This window comes from Apodemus sylvaticus, chromosome 11 (assembly GCF_947179515.1).
Source record: "Apodemus sylvaticus chromosome 11, mApoSyl1.1, whole genome shotgun sequence".
NCBI lineage: Eukaryota > Metazoa > Chordata > Mammalia > Rodentia > Muridae > Apodemus > Apodemus sylvaticus.
Genome location: NC_067482.1, coordinates 12060991 through 12077080, shown reverse-complemented (window position 1 = coordinate 12077080; position 16090 = coordinate 12060991). Strand labels below are relative to the sequence as shown.

At 39.5% G+C, this 16090-nt stretch overlaps 1 protein-coding gene across 1 annotated transcript in view; it reads right to left on the bottom strand.

Annotated features, from left to right (window-relative positions):
• Antxr2 (ANTXR cell adhesion molecule 2) overlaps positions 1-16090 on the bottom strand; it is a 146856-nt gene that overhangs the window by 41014 nt on the left and 89752 nt on the right. The gene's annotated exons all lie outside the window — the stretch shown is intronic.

The window sequence follows — 16090 nt, the reverse complement described above, 5'->3', positions numbered from 1 at the left end:
GATGTAAACTACATCTCATGAGGCTTCAGTCAGAGAAGGAATAAGGGCATGCAGGTGTGAAATAAATTTCCATTCTCCCCTAAGCCAAGCTCTTTCCTGGGAAAGTTGGCCAAGGCAAGACTTAAATTGCTTCCTGTTAGTAAACCGGTACCACTCTCATATATTTTGCTGAAAATATGATGATAAGTAATCATCCCTCACAATTGAAAGTGAAGCGCATTGCTGGTGATGATAAAACATTTCCAATCATCACATTCTATCAGAGGTATCTTTCAATGTCACTATTTCCATTAAATTAAAAACAAACAAACAAACCAAAACAAATAAACTTCTAGTCCTGACTGGGAAGGCATTTCAGGTGGTAAAGTGGTTGCTATACAGGTTTACAGTTCTGAATTTTAGCCCCATATGTCTTCCTAAGAAGCAGGACAGAATCAAGTGGTGCACCCTCCATCCGGAGCACTGGGAGGTCCCTCCATCACCCCAGTGCAGGGTTGGCAGACAGGAGGTCCCTCCATCACCCCAGTGCAGGGTAGGCAGACAGGAGGTCCCCCCATCACCCCAGTGCAGGGTAGCCAGAGAGACAGAGTGAAGGTTCCTCCATTACCAAGAGCTAGGGAGGCAGATGGGAGGTCTCTGCACTTTCTGGACAGCTAGCTAGTTAAGTCAGTAAGCTCCAGATTCATTCTCAAAAGTAATATGGAGAGAATTAGAAAAAGAAACAAGAAGTGCATGCTGACAGGAGCCTGATATGATTGTCTCCTGAGAGGCTCTGTCAGAGTGTGATAAATACAGACGGGGGAAGCTCAGATCCAACCATTGGACTGAGCACGGGGTCCCCAATGTGGTCCCCAATGGAGGAGTTAGAGAAAGGACTATAGGAGCTGAAGAGGTTTGCATCCCCATAGAAAGAACAATAATATCAACGAACCACACACACACACAGAGAGAGAGAGAGAGAGAGAGAGAGAGAGAGAGAGGGAGGGAGGAGAGGGAGCTCAGGAACTAAACCACTAAGCAAGGAGTACACGTGGAGGAACCCACAGCTCCAACTGCATATGTAGCAGAGGATGGGAGGAGAGGCCCTTGGTCCTGTCAAGGTTTAATGCCCCAGTGTAGGGGAATTCAAGGGTGGGGAGGTGGGAGGCAGCGAGTGGGGAAACATCCTCATAGAAGCAAGGTGATGGGATAGGGTGTTTCTGGGTGGGGGTGAGTGGGACCAGGAAAGGGGATAACATTTGAAATGTAAACAAAGAAAAAAGAAATGAAATAGATTATGTAAATGAAAAGAAAAAAGTATTTACTATAAATAACTTGAATTTAAGATACGAATTACATAGTTTTCTTTTCTTGTGTCTTTTCTTTTCATGGAGAGATATCTGTCTGTATGTTCATTTGCGCAGCACTTAAATGCTAAAGCTCTTCCTTCTCTGCAGTTCTAGATTGGGAACAAATCATCTATTTTGATAGTTCCATATTAAGCGTGACGTATTGTTTTATTATATTCCTTTTAAGGAAGCAAGTGTATAAGCCTTATCATTGTTCCTGACCCCTTTATGATATCCATAGGTATCTTAATTGATATTCTTAACCAAATAGACTGAATAACAGCTTAAGACACTCAAAGTTTCTGCTTCAAACATCTGATATTTAGTGGTAGGGCACCCTGCTTTATCAAAACAGTTCACTACTGCCTACCCTTCATTTGCTAATTTTTAAATATCATGTTATTATACTCTTTTAATTGAATCCATAAGCCAATAATGAGAAGCAAACCACTAGGTTCAAAAGCACTGTTCATTTATGTATAAGCAATTTTGAAATATAAATAAAAATTTAGCCATTTTTTTTTATGTTTTACAACCCATGTGAAGGCCAGTTGACTCATCCTACCATAACCCTTTGGCAAGACGTTGGTAACTCACCGGATTTCCCCCTCCCCTTGGCTGCTTTGGCTTTAAAAGGGGAATAAGACCCTTTGCAATGAGTGTTGTAAGAATTAAAATAACATATGCAGTGTCCCTGGAACAGTATGTGGCACACCAAACTCCTAAGATCAAGCTCCTTTGTTCTTATCATTGATGATGCTGATAGCCCTGATGACTGTGTTTGATAATGTCCTTAGGACGTGTCCTTGGACTACCTGAGGGCTGAGGTTTTGACCTCTGAACTCTGCCTTCACAGTGCCTCTACATAAATATGACTGTCATTCACTGCACTTAATGTCATGGTGACTTCTGGATTTTAGATTGTATTTGTATACTTGCTTAAAACTAAAGTTTCGTCTTGACAAAACTAGCCTAGTTTTCTATTAATGAAGCATTTTATGCTCCATTATATGTAAGATAATAAACGCCTAGGGAAGTTTAGTTAATTACTATTTCTCTACTTATAAACAATCTAAAGTACATGTTTCATCTAATTGCTCAAGAGTAGGGTAAGCAGCCAGGCAGTGGTGGCACACACCTGTAATCCCAGCACTCTGGGAGGCAGAGGCAGGTGGATTTCTGAGTTCAAGACCAGCCTGTTCTACAGAGTGAGCTCCAGGACAGCCAGGGCTACACAGAGAAACCCTGTCTGGAAAAAACCAAGAGAGAAAGATGGAGAGAGAGAGAGAGAGAGAGAGAGAGAGAGAGAGAGAGAGAGAGAGAGAGAGAGAGAGAGAGAGAGAGAGAGAGAGAAACATGATACAAGAATAAAATCACAAGCAAGCCATTCTCTTTAGATCTTTGTTGAAAGCCGAGTTCTAGAGGTCAAAGGCTACATCAGTGTTATCTGTCATCCAGTTAGCTGTATGGGGAAAGAGCACTTAATAAAAGAAGTGTATTTATCTGATTTAAATCAGAGTGATTGATTTTCATTTAACATTTGTCTAGTATTGTAGCCCTGCTTGAAAAAAAATCAATTTTACTGTGACCCAACGGGAGAGCAATCCCATGTATCTCTATATATTTAATGCCAGGGACATGTTAGTGTCCTGTGAGCAACTGTTAAATAAAGGGAAAGCTTGTGTTTTTCAAACACAGCAATCATAGCCTATCAAATGACTATGATAATAATCCAATATCACATATTAAGGTTTTTTTTTTTTAGGACAATCATCAGGAAGGAGAAACAGGATAAAAATAGAACATTAGTGTACAATTAGCTACATGGGTCTCCGAAGTCTTCACCCCTTTACTGCCTTCCATATGCAGCTATGTTCAATTTATGGAAAAGCATAGCAATAGCAGATAAAGGCCACCACGGAGTCAGGATTGTGGCTTCGTGAGAGTCGCTTAGCAGATTCCGGCATATTATAAAGAGCGCATGCCAGTTTTCAGGCTTATATGTTATGGGAAAAAATGTTTATGTTTTTTTTCTAATCATGGTTAGCCTAGGAAATGTTTTATTACTCTAAATAAATATGTGCTTCTGTGAAAAAAAATTGTTGATAGCAAACTAGATTTTTGCCAACAGAAATTCTCTCACAAGCTTCCTTTCTGCGGGGTGATGAGCAGGGTCCAGGGGACCCCCGCCCCCCCATGAGCAAAGCAGAAAGGGTCCTTTTCATAGAGCTGTCTTGTTTAGTTTTCAATCTAAAACATAAAATAAAAGGACAAGCTCACATCCACATCCAAAAGAGAGGTGTATATATGAGTGTGTGTGTGTGTGTGTGTGTGTGTGTGTGAGAGGGGGGGGAGGGAGAGGGAGGGGGAGAGGGAGAGGGGAAGAGAGAGAGAGAGAGAGAGAGAGAGAGAGAGAGAGAGAGAGAGAGAGAGAGAGAGAGAGAGATCCTTTCAGACTCTATACAAATGAAAAACCCAAGGGACAGAAAGATTAGAAAACTTGTGTTATATTGATACAAATCAGTGACAGTATAGAAATCACATATCCTTGGACTCCAAGGAAGAAGTCTTTTTTTTCAAGACAGGGTTTCTCTGTCCTCAAGCTCAGAAATCCGACTTCCTCTGTCTCCCAGAGTGCTGGGATTACAGGCATGCGCCACCACCGCCCAGCCGGAAGAAGTCTTTCTAATTGCCTATGGTGCTAGAGCTGCATTAATTCTGCCTTCTTCTAACAAGCCTCCTTCCCAACTCCCAGTTTTCTGTGCCACCTAGAAAACAGTTTGTGATTCCTAGGTGCACTAGCTCTTCGTCTCCCATGGGATCCTGCAGGCTCTTTTCTACCAGGGCACAGAATTAAAAGTATGGATCAAACCACAGTCAAAGACACTAAATCACACAACTGCTAATAATCTTGGTTCAATTATTCTTTACTCTGCCTTATGAACTTTCTGTGGAATCCATTCATTGCCACTGGAATACATCAAATTTTATTATTCAGTGCATACAAATAAATAATACTAGATATGTATATCATAGAGTAATAGGCATGATTCTGAATACACAACAAAAGCAGTTCCTCAATCATGATAATTTAGTTGGCAGGAGAATCAAATTCAAAATATCCAAAAGTTTAAAAGTACCTCCACACCTGAAGAATGGTCTTCATTCAGCTAGTTGTTCAACATACCAAGTGTTTTTTGTTTTTTTTTTTTTTTTTGTAAAAGGACAGCTTGGGACTGAATGTGATGTCACAGGCTTATAATCCTAAAAGGCTGAGGCAGAAAAATTGCCGCAGGTTCAAAGCTAGCCTGGATTATGCAACAATAATAACAAAACCAAAACTAAACAAAACAAAACAAGCAAACAAATAAAATTAGTACAGAATATGTCGTACTTGTTGAATGACAAATCAAAGGGCCTGATTTTAAGCACTCTACGCCTGACGACTTTCTGACAGTGAGATGTTAAAGAATGTAGTAAATATAAGAGTCTCATTATTTCCATCCATAAATGGGGCTGATATGATGGTTAATTCCAAGACTATTAAGACACAAATGAGATAGCATATTAGGCAAACCAAAGATGTCATAGACACTTAGCTGCTGGCTAAATTGTGGCTCTAAATCCTTCCTCTGAAAAGAAAGCCATAAATTCCCTCAAGTATTGCAACACCTGCTTTCACTATTCTAGATAGCTAGCCACCCTTCCACCCAAGCAGCTGGGAATACTGAAATTCTGAGCCTCAATGATTCATTCAAATATTCCCAAGAAGCAAGGAAAGAAGCCCCTAAACACCCCTAAACAAGAAATGTGTGTAACTATGGATCCACAATATTCCCGGTTCATAAAGCAAATTTGGCGTTCGAAAAAGACCTATATCGATTGTTGCCTTACACAAGAATCTGCTTATGAGTCTCAAACCAGCAGAGTGGCAGTACCACTTCACATCATTCTTTAGTGATTCACAATGAATGACTACAAATGAACGCAGAACCCATCAATAGAAGCCGAGGTACAGAGAAGAAAACATTTCCTCTGCTTGCCTCAGTCTGAGAGACTTCCAAGAGCAGAGTTCTAACCTCCCACCGTTGACCGTTCCAAGCTTTCGTGGGCTCTTCAGAGCCTATAAATGAAATCTGCACTGTTGGCATCAGCAGGCTTTTACATCTGCAGTAGCTACTGCATATAAATTCAGCCAGCAGATGCATGAATAGAATATTTCATTTCTGTATTATTTTTCTATGTACTATGTAAAGCACTCATAAAAAGAAAGAAAACACTTCAAAAGAATACCATCTATTTCAAAGTCCAATTTGTGGCTCTAAATCTATTGACCATCAACAATGTCTGCCCCCCCCCCACTGAACAAACCTTACTTCTGAAGTTTAAGTCACTTCTATTAGCTCAAGGTCTATGTGGGAAAGCTATAATAATTCCAGAAATTATATATATATATATATATTGCCACTGGTTATCTTTTTATCCAAACACATGGAGAACATGGAATATAATCCTGAAAACTTATCTCAGAAGTTCAGAGTCCTATCTATTTTTGAAAGATTTTCCCTTGAAGATTTACAAGCCATTTTTGGCAGCCAAAAATACTCATAAATATCATAAGTAGTTATAACTTGTCATTGAAAAGTAAGGCAGAATACTGACATAGACTTAAAAGATAAGAGTTAAGAACTAATGGTAAGCTTTGGAAAGAAGGCAGAAGACATTTTAAGAATAAGTTTGTTTACTTCAGATATGATTGGGAATGAAACAGTTAAAAATACATCATTTGTTGTCTATTATTGAAACAAGCATGTCACGTTCTGATTTTTTTTAATTTTTTTCGAAGAAATAGTATTTTTTCTTTAGTCATCTGTTTTCTTCTGTTTTGTTTTCTGTTCCTTATTCTAGCTCTGATTTGCATTCTTCTGTCACCCCACAATCTGACAAGTATCCTGACATCAGTGAGCTATTTAGTATTCAGGTAAACATGAAAGCAACATTACTCAGACTTATATTGCCGCTGCTGTATCGAGAGTTTTTATTTGGAATGACTGTTACTTGCTTATCATTTCTGCAACTGTCAAAAGGTGAAGGCCTGAATATTAACCTAAGTTAATACTGGAAAGATATAAATGAAAAAATCATATAAGGTACATACATGAGCATGCATGCCCGTGCACACACACACACACACACACACACACACTTCCATGCCTCCTAAAACTCTTATCTCATATAACACTACTTGATTCCAAGGCATGAATGGCAAGTTAAGGGCTTAACATCAGTATTAATAACTCAGATTTAAAATTCTTGGCAATTAATTAAGATTAATGACAAGAGCCATCCCTTCCCACCCCCGCCCCCCCCAACGGAGGTAACAAACGCTTCCTTGCACCTCTTCAAACTTTTCCCATCATCCCTTTCAGGCTCAGTTCGGGCTGTGAACACGGAGGTCAGGAAACTGTGATCCTGGTCTCTGCTGCTTTTTGCAGCAGAGTTAGAGAAATAGACATGAGAAAATTTACAGCCAGCCGCTCCGACAGCTGCCTTACTTAGCAGTTAATAGAAAAGGCACTAATCTAGTTAGGGCCTGGGACTAGTTCATAAATCAGGATTCGGAGGACAGTTTAAGCCATTTTTCCGGACAGTAGGATCCAAATTAGACTGTCAGCTTTCTCACCATGAAGAGCCAGTATTTCTGTAAACCAAAACATGAGACACGGAGCTAACAGAAGCTCCGTGCCGGCCAGCTAGGTGAGTGAGTAAGGAACACGGAGATGGACAAGAGTCTACACAGTTAGGTCGGTACTAAGACATATCTAGAAAAGTTTCAATCACTAGAAACTTTTCTTGGATCCAATAGGAACAAAAGAGGAAGAAATGCTACTTTAAGCAAAAAAGAAAGATACTGTAATAAATGAATTAATAAGAATAACTAACCTTCATCTATGCAGAATTCAACCTAAAGGGAAATTATTGTGTCATACTTATATAATTCAGGAAAATGCTTAGTAGAGTTAATTATAACTTAAAATTGACCATCCCATAAAATCAACAAGTCTTAGCTCCATAAAATAACATTTTATGTACCATTAGTCCCTACCATACCTTAATAAGAAACTATTCAAATTTGTCAAATATTAGAATTGCTTTGTCTTCACATTCCTAGCAGCTGATTTTCAGCAAAGTGAGGGAACAGTAAAATATGTAGTAATGATCAAAGAAACATTTAAATCTACAAAGTCAAATGATGTATTTCTCACACATCAATAGGGTCTAACACATAACTTCCCCAACTGTTTATTTTTATAAAGTACAGCAAACCCAAAAGTGACATTTGCATAAAGAATTCTGTACATTGAATCTATCTCATACATATAACAGAGTGTTAGGACTCTGTACCCAGACTCAGAACATCAAAATCTTGGGCACCTTACTACCGTTGTAGGAACCACAAAAGTGGGTTTGTGTCTACTGGGTCTCTCCTTAGATGTGCCTTAAAGGAGCTAATGACTGAGAGAATTATATAACCAAAATCTGAAAGCCTCCATGAGTCATATGGTTAAGTTCAGTTAAACACAGATAATATAGTGACAATGGGGCATCCAAGTGGAAAATCACATAAGCTCTCAGACAAGCAGGTGAAAGTCGGGAGGGAGGGCAGAACTGTCTGTGAATGGTACTCCTAATGCTGAAACAAGTCAGGGAGTTTCTGTGTGCTCCCAGAAATGGTCGAGAAATAAACCAAGGATTTGAACTTAGGAACACACCAGAGTTATAAGACCTGTGAAGGTATTGAAGTGAGAGAGGGCCCTGCAGGAGACAAAGCACCTTTTACTCTAGAATACTTATCAGTATGCCGTGAACATGATCATGCTATATGAATATTCTACTGCAATGCTCTGCAGACTTACAAACTCCGTTAGGCAATTAAATATGAAGAGGATTTATTTGTATGTCTGAGCCCCCCTTGGGTAGACTTTAAACTTATGGTATAAAATACAGCGAATTTATAATAAACTGCTAAGAAATCATCCCTGTCATGAAGTGCTCTAGTAGAACATTTATTTTAAGAAGGAAACAGCTTTATTTTAAAAGCCTGTTTCAAATCTGTAATTTTTATTTAAAACAAAATATGCTTAGTGATCAACCAAATTATGAAGTATAAATTTCATGTAGGTGTATGTGTATGTCTATGAAATATATATTTGCAAGACACATATTTAGTATTCAGTACATTAACCAGCTTGCTAGAAAATAATCATGCGAATCTAAAGTGTAGGAATTATGTTATTTCTGTCAAGTATTATGATTGATTTGTATATAATGTACATCAAAGAATAAAATGAACTTGGATTGAGTTTGAATAAACTATCCAGTTTCGTTTTGAAAAGTATAAGGAGAAATAAAGATAATTTCATATAATCAATTAAAAGGAATTAGTTATTATTTCAAAAACAGAAAAAAATTAAATTGTGAACCAATTAAAGGGTATTAGGGTGTGTGTGTGTGTGTGTGTGTGTGTGTGTGTGTGTGTGTGTGTGATGTACCAATTAACTTAAAAGAGCCATTAGTTTGAAACAGCAAAAGGAGTATGCAGGAGGATTTGGTGAGAGACAATGGAGGAGGAGATTGTAATCATATTATAACCTCAAAATTACAGAACTAATTCTTGAAGTATTTAGCATAGTAAGCAAGACCCTAAAAGCGTTCATTTATAGAATGTGCTTAAATGAGTACACATTTTTTTTGACAATCAAAATATACAGAAGCATGCTATCACAGTACTTGTAATCCAGCATTCGAGAGACTGAAGCAGGAGAATTGCTGCAAGTTCAAGACCTACACAGTGAGTACAGGTGTTCCATGCCTATGAGGCAAGATTCAGTCCTTGGGAAATAAAAGCAAAGGACAGAGCAATAGACACTTCTACTCAAAGAAACTTTCCCAACCACACTGAGAAATCTTTTACATTAAACCTATAATTGGGCATCTAGCAGATCTCAAGGCCTAACCAAAAAACATTCTTTTTAAAATAATAATCTATTTCAAAATATTTCAAAATATTCAAAATACTGTGGCGTATGCCTTTAATTCCAGCACTTGGGAGGCAGAGGCAGGCGGATTTCTGAGTTAAAGTCCAGCTTGGTCTACAGAGTGAGTTCTAGGAAGGGACAGCCAGGGTTATACAAAGAAACTATATCTCGAAAAATAAAAAAATAAAATCAAAAAAAAAATACCCATTGGACTGGCAAGATGGCTCAGCAGTTAAGAGCACTGACTATTCTTCCAAAGGTACTGAGTTCAAATCCCAGCAACCACATGGTGGCTCACAACCATCTGTAATGAGATCTGACGCCCTCTTCTGGTGTGTCTAAAGACAGCTACAGTGTATTTACATATAATAAATAAATAAATCTTTTTTAAAAAATTGAATATTGAACATAATAAAAAATACAATTTTATGTTATAAAATTTGTGAAGCGACTGAGTAGAGGTGTATTTTCTCCTTTACAATAAAAATTGTACTAAGATTAAACAGAAATAGACCAATGACTCAGCAGTTAAAAGCACTTTCTGCTCCTGCAGAGGAGCCTGATCTAGTTCCCATGGTGGCTCATACCTGCCTGCAACTCCAGTTAGAGGGGAGTTTTCTGGTTGCTTCTGGCCTCTACAGACATGTGCACGCATATGGTGCACATACATACACATAGGAGCATGCACAGATAGACACACACATGCACACACATGCACATGCGCGTGCACACACATACAGGTAAAATAAACAAATCCTGTTTTAAAATATTACATTGAAAGGCATAGAGAAATGTTAAAATATAAATCTGTGAGGCCATTTCTGTCCCCTGAGGGATGATGTGTTCATGTTCTCAAGATGATCCCATGTCAGCGCACACTGAGCTTATAAAACAATGTGCTCAGCCCTGGAAAACCAGAAATGAACTTTGGCCTTTTTTAAAAAAAAAAAAACAAGTTTTGCATTGTTTTGACAATATAATATAATTACATTTCTCATTCCCACTCAGACCCTTCCATATAAACCCCTAGCTTTCTTTCATATTAATGGCCTCTTTTTTATTAAGTGCTATGGTATACATACAGGTAAATATGTATACATGTATGTTTATGTATATGATGCATATGTATGTCCTGTATATATTCCTGTATAAACTCCTATATATTCCTGTATCTATTCCTAAATAGAATATACTCAGTCTGTTACTTGTATACATGTTTTCAGGGCTGACTATTTGTTATTGAACATATGACTGGTATGTACTTCCCTGGGGAAGATTATGTCTGATAATTTTTTTAATTGTTCATTCTTTTACTGTGCCAAAGCTTAGAGATGAAAGAAAATTTACATTCCTAAAAAACAATGTATCTATCTAAAAAGAGGTGTTTGTACTAATAAATATTTTCTTTGTTAATTACTAATGTGCTCATTAAATATCCAAGAACTATATATAGGTTCTTTGAAAAATTCATCTAGCTTTGTAGTTTATGTAACTGAATCTCACATGTCTTTCATCTCACTTCAGGAAACCAGAATGAATTAACACATACCTGTTCATGACATTATTAGGAGGTAAATTTAAGCTAAGAAATGGCACCCAAAAAACATTCTTTGTGAGTGTTAATTTCCAGTGCAAGAGACATGAGTTGATGACTTTTATAAGAAGCAAATATGTGTTCTGTAGTAAGGCAAGCATTTCTATAACTACAGTGTAAATGGACATCCATCTACACAGACACACACCACTGTAGTGTCAGCAGGGTTGCCATAGCAGCCACATGCTCCTGATCTGGATCATTCTAGTAGAAATTTAATCATGTATCAGCCAAAGGTAGTTAGTTGTATCTATTAGATGGTGAAATGGGGTCTGGAGAGCATACTCAGCAGGTAAGAACACTGGCTGTTCTTCCAGAGGACCAGGTGTTATTCCCAGCACCTACATCATGGCTTAAACCTGTCTTTAACTCAACTTCTGGGTGATCTGACTTTTACCTGTATTGCACAAATGTTGCAAATGGGTATACCTGCAGGCAAAAAAAAAAAAAATGAGAGGGTGAAATAACACTTTAAAAGATGTCCTGGGTTAAAGGTTGGACAGGGAAATTGTACCCATAAAATTTTGGCTCTATGGTCACCTAAACAAGACCTGCACCTGCATCATGGCAGCACCATTTGAAATGCCAGTGGACTTGAGGAGAACCTCTTAAGTCCCCAAGCCTAGATGAAGAATTATCAGTGACCAGTGGCTACTGAGAAAGGGAGACTCTGTCTCTTCCAGGGAGGAGCCCCCTAAGAGGTTACCTCACCGTGGACGACTACGGCAATCACATGTCCACCTAGGCAATACTGCGTGGTCTAGGCGGGTTATGTTTTAAAGTGAATACAGCAAGAAATAATGAAAATGTAAGCTGCTGGGGTTCCCGGAGAGGCAAAGCGTTGGCAGTGTGCTCTAAGACGTGTTGAGTAGATCATAATTGGCCGAAAGGGCCATCATTAGCTGCAGATGTCACATATGGCCATCAGTTTAGGGTTTGTTTTTTTAACAGTTTTGTACTTATCTCTATATTTTCATTTTAAGTACTGAAAATAGTATATAAAAGTGTGAGAGTTTTGTGATTAATAGGGCCAATTCGGGGTAAAATATGATGTTTTTCTAAAGCCCATAAAATCTATTATAAAGCCCACCCATATGTCACAAAATACATACACTAAATTTTAAAAACAAAGGGTATGAATGCAGTCATTGAAAAGATGACAACAGCCAAGCAGTGGTGGCGCACGCCTTTAATCCCAGCACTTGGGAGGCAGAGGCAGGCGGATTTCTGACTGTGAGACCAGCCTGGTCTACAGAGTGAGTTACAGGTCAGCCAGGGCTACACAGAGAGACCCTGTCTTTAAAAACAAAACAAAACAAAACAAAACAAAACAAAACAAAACAAAAAGATGACAACAGTGAATAATATTCTTGAGAAGCCAAGGCTACAAAACTTTTTTTAAGTTTAAGATTTTGACAAATTTATTTCAAAGTCTGAAGTCATCCACTGTATACTAAAAATATCATAACTATAGAATCATTTGAGTGAATGATCAATCTTCTGCAGGAAACCCACAAGAGGTTTATGCCACAAACATAGTAGACAACAAAAGCAGGTTTGCGGATGGTGGGGCTGAACGGTGCTGACACCATGTGATTCATAAACACGGGGCAGCTCATAGTGACACTTAGGAAGGCCTGGGTCACTGAAGAAGGTACCATTCAAAAAGAGTCAGGCCTGCTTGTTTGGGCATGAAGATCCAGAAGCAGGACTGTGGGTGTAGACGTAAATCTGCAACTGGAGATAGAAACCGGAAGTGAGCTTCGGCCATCAGCCTTTACAGCTACAAAGCTCTCTCGTGATGTCTTCGAAATAAATTTGAGCTCCCTAGGATCTTGATGCATCTTGTCTTGTTTTTGCTAGAAACTTTTAAAAAGTGGAAGAATGGTGTTCTATTCGTGTGGACATGGTCATTTCGAGGAATATGGAGCGAGCGTGGCTGTATAGTTTATAAGTGACCTCCACATGGGAGGCTTTACCTAAGCCTTACTATACACATACGGCCAACTCCAACTGCTAAGCCTAGGCCGTGCTATTTGGCTAATCCTTTGCTCCAAAGCATGCATTTATAAGACTGCTCTCATCTCATGAGGATCTCACTGCATGCTGGGGTACAAATCACAGGACTGTCTCTTTACTTTCCAAGATGCTATGTTAGCCCATCCCATTGCCAGTGTATAAATATACACCTGTGCACTAAGTTTTTTTGCAACTATTTTTTGGTGAAAACATTAAACTAATTGATGAATTTTTCTCTCTCAGCTAAATGCAGGTAATAGAAAGGGTGTTCTCCTTCCAAGAGAAAATTGCCTCCTTATTTTGAGGTGCTACAGGAATGCAGTTCTGACAAACAAACTGAAGTACATTCAATTGCCTAGATATTTTTGTTTTCCTAGCGGTGGGGTTGCGGGTGATGGTGAAGAAACCAACAACAACAAAGCAAATCCCCATATTCCTTTGAAAAGAGAACCTTACATTTCACATCTGCAGAGATAAACTCTACAGAACATCGGACGTAAGCAGAAATCCGTGTATTTCAGGCATATTCTGGGATTCTTGCGTTGCATGTGTAAGTTGCTGTCTGCTCATGGGTGAGTGAGAACCCTTTTGAAGGTTAACATAACCTCAAACACAGTCAAGAAGGTCTTCTGAGATTTCATTGTTTGGGGAACAACTCCAGACTAGTGCTGTGCTTTCTTTTTTCTTTGCCTTTCTGCTTCTCTAACTCTTTTTTCATAGGGAAAAAAAGAGGACGCATGGTAATGCATCATTTATAAATTACCTTGTTATTGAGGGGGAAAACACAGGCTCATACAAAAAAAATACTGCTTTGAAAACCAAACAAACTCCTGCTGCGGACTCCAGCCTGTTTGATGGAGACCCTTCAAAAGAGTCCAGGGCGTAATGGAGGTTGTTTGTGCAGAGACTTCGATCTGTACCTGCTGTCCCCTGTCACTCCCTGGAAACTTGGCGGCAGCTGTTGCAGCGGTAAGTTGTCTCTGAAGTGGCTCTCTGTCCTGTCTCCCCACCGCCGCGGAGTCAAACTGCATTAGATCTCCTATTTGTGCCTCGGGCAAGTTTGGGAGCACAGCTGTGTCCACCCCGCTCCTACCTTTGGAGTTTGGGGCCTCCAGGCTGCTCGCGCGAGACCAAACCGGTCCTGCCGCTCTCAACTACCTCCACTGACAATCGGCAGCGAGGCCGCCAGCAGATGTCGGGACAACCTGCTAGCTTGCACCTGGTTGCAAAACCCACGACTCCCAGGACCCAGCGCCCGCATCAAAGCCCGCGCTCGCCCGCCCGCAGCCCCGCGCAGGGAGCTCGCCCGCCCCGGCGGCCGCTTTGATACTGCGCCCGCCAGCTCCAGCCACCGCATCAAGGACCCCGGGGCTGCGCAGAGCTCGGCCCGGGAGCCCCGCGGCCACTGCGCCCCAGCACAACCTGGGCTCCAAAAGCACCATGAAGGGCTCGCTGCCCCACCTGCGGGACTTGCTACAGTGCTGCGCTCTCCGGTTTGTTTATCAGACAGAGCTCTCCAGAGGCAGAATCTGCAACAAACTGTTCCTACCTAAATGACAAGGCTGTTTTCCAAAGCACAAAACAAGCTGCTGTGGTAGGCTGGGGTTGTGTTCCTTGGAGCCATTAGTCAGGCCCTGAGAAAAACTGTGCTTTTATTATCTGTCATGCAGCTTAAAGTCAGCCTCCCAGTCCACCCTGGGAGGATGCCAGTCTTTGGTATCCAGATGAAAAGGTATTATTTATGCCCTGAAGATGTAAATGAGGACGGCCATCTAAATCCTGGAGTTTCCGAGACTACATAATGCCTAAAATGAACAAACTATTTTACAGTTTCACACACACACACACACACACACACACACCTGTACCATTAGAGTACTTCATAAAAAGCACAAACCAATATAAATGGTGTGTTTGTGTATATGTGTGCATTCAAAGAAGGTTAATGACCACAGGAGACAGGAAATAAAGTTAGTAATGATACCAACTTACAAGCTGATAAATTTCAGGCTTTTTCTTTAAAGAAATTGTGCTTGATATCAGATAACATTTGCTCCAATGAGTTAGGTGAAGCCAAACTTCTTCAAAAGGAATTTAACATATTTACCAATGCTGAAAACAGACTGTTTATAGAATTCCTAACATTTAATAAGATAGTTTACTGGAAAGTAAATTTTTAGAGCAAACTGGTAATCAGATGAAAATGAAGATCTCATACACATAATTACAGTTCATATTTATATGAAATGTGTATATGTAAATTTAGTCAGGGTTTAATGTTTAACTCAGGTGAATCAGGTATTGGTGGATTTTAGGGAAGCAAATTTTGCAAATATTCAAACTTTTCCATACTAGTTAGAAGAGCATATACGATTTTAGGAAGAGAACTGAAATCCCAACCCATTCCCAGTTCTCACTATTTACTCAATACCCAGCACTTAATAAGATGGAAATTATTAAACATATACATGAACATCTAACCTGGTGAGGAGCATGCCAAGATGAGGCAGGAAAGTCATTGTAAACAAATGAAGTGAAACTCCAGCATGCTTGAGAGGAAGGAAGGTTACTCAGCAGCTCCAGAAACAAAACTCAAGTCCACACCTGAATTTAAACTGATGCATTAATTTCCATATAAAGGAAGTTCCTATTGCTAATGCACCAATGACCTGGCAATAGAAGAGGCTGCACCCTACACACATATAACTCTCTCTCTGTCTCTCTCTCTCTCTCTGCCTGTCTCTCTCTCTCTCTCTCTCTCTCTCTCTCTCTCTCTCTCTCTCTCAGTGTTCAAAGCAAAGGTCACTGTCATAATGCTAGAAAGTTCAGCTATATATTCTCAAGTCGTGTACCCTAACTGGCTGACCTCAGATATTTCTAAAATGTTCCTAAGTTGATAGAAGTAAAAAACAAAATAAATAATCAAACAATTTAAAAATTTTTTAAACTTTTAAACACCAAGTTAAAACTAGCTAATGCTAAGTGCATCTTCTCTCGGCTTCGCAGCATAAATACTAAATTGACAGATTACACTGTAGTTTTTAAGAGCAGCGTGTCAGGCCTAAATGTTGAAGCCATACTCCTCTGAGAGGTGCCTGGCATTCTCCTCA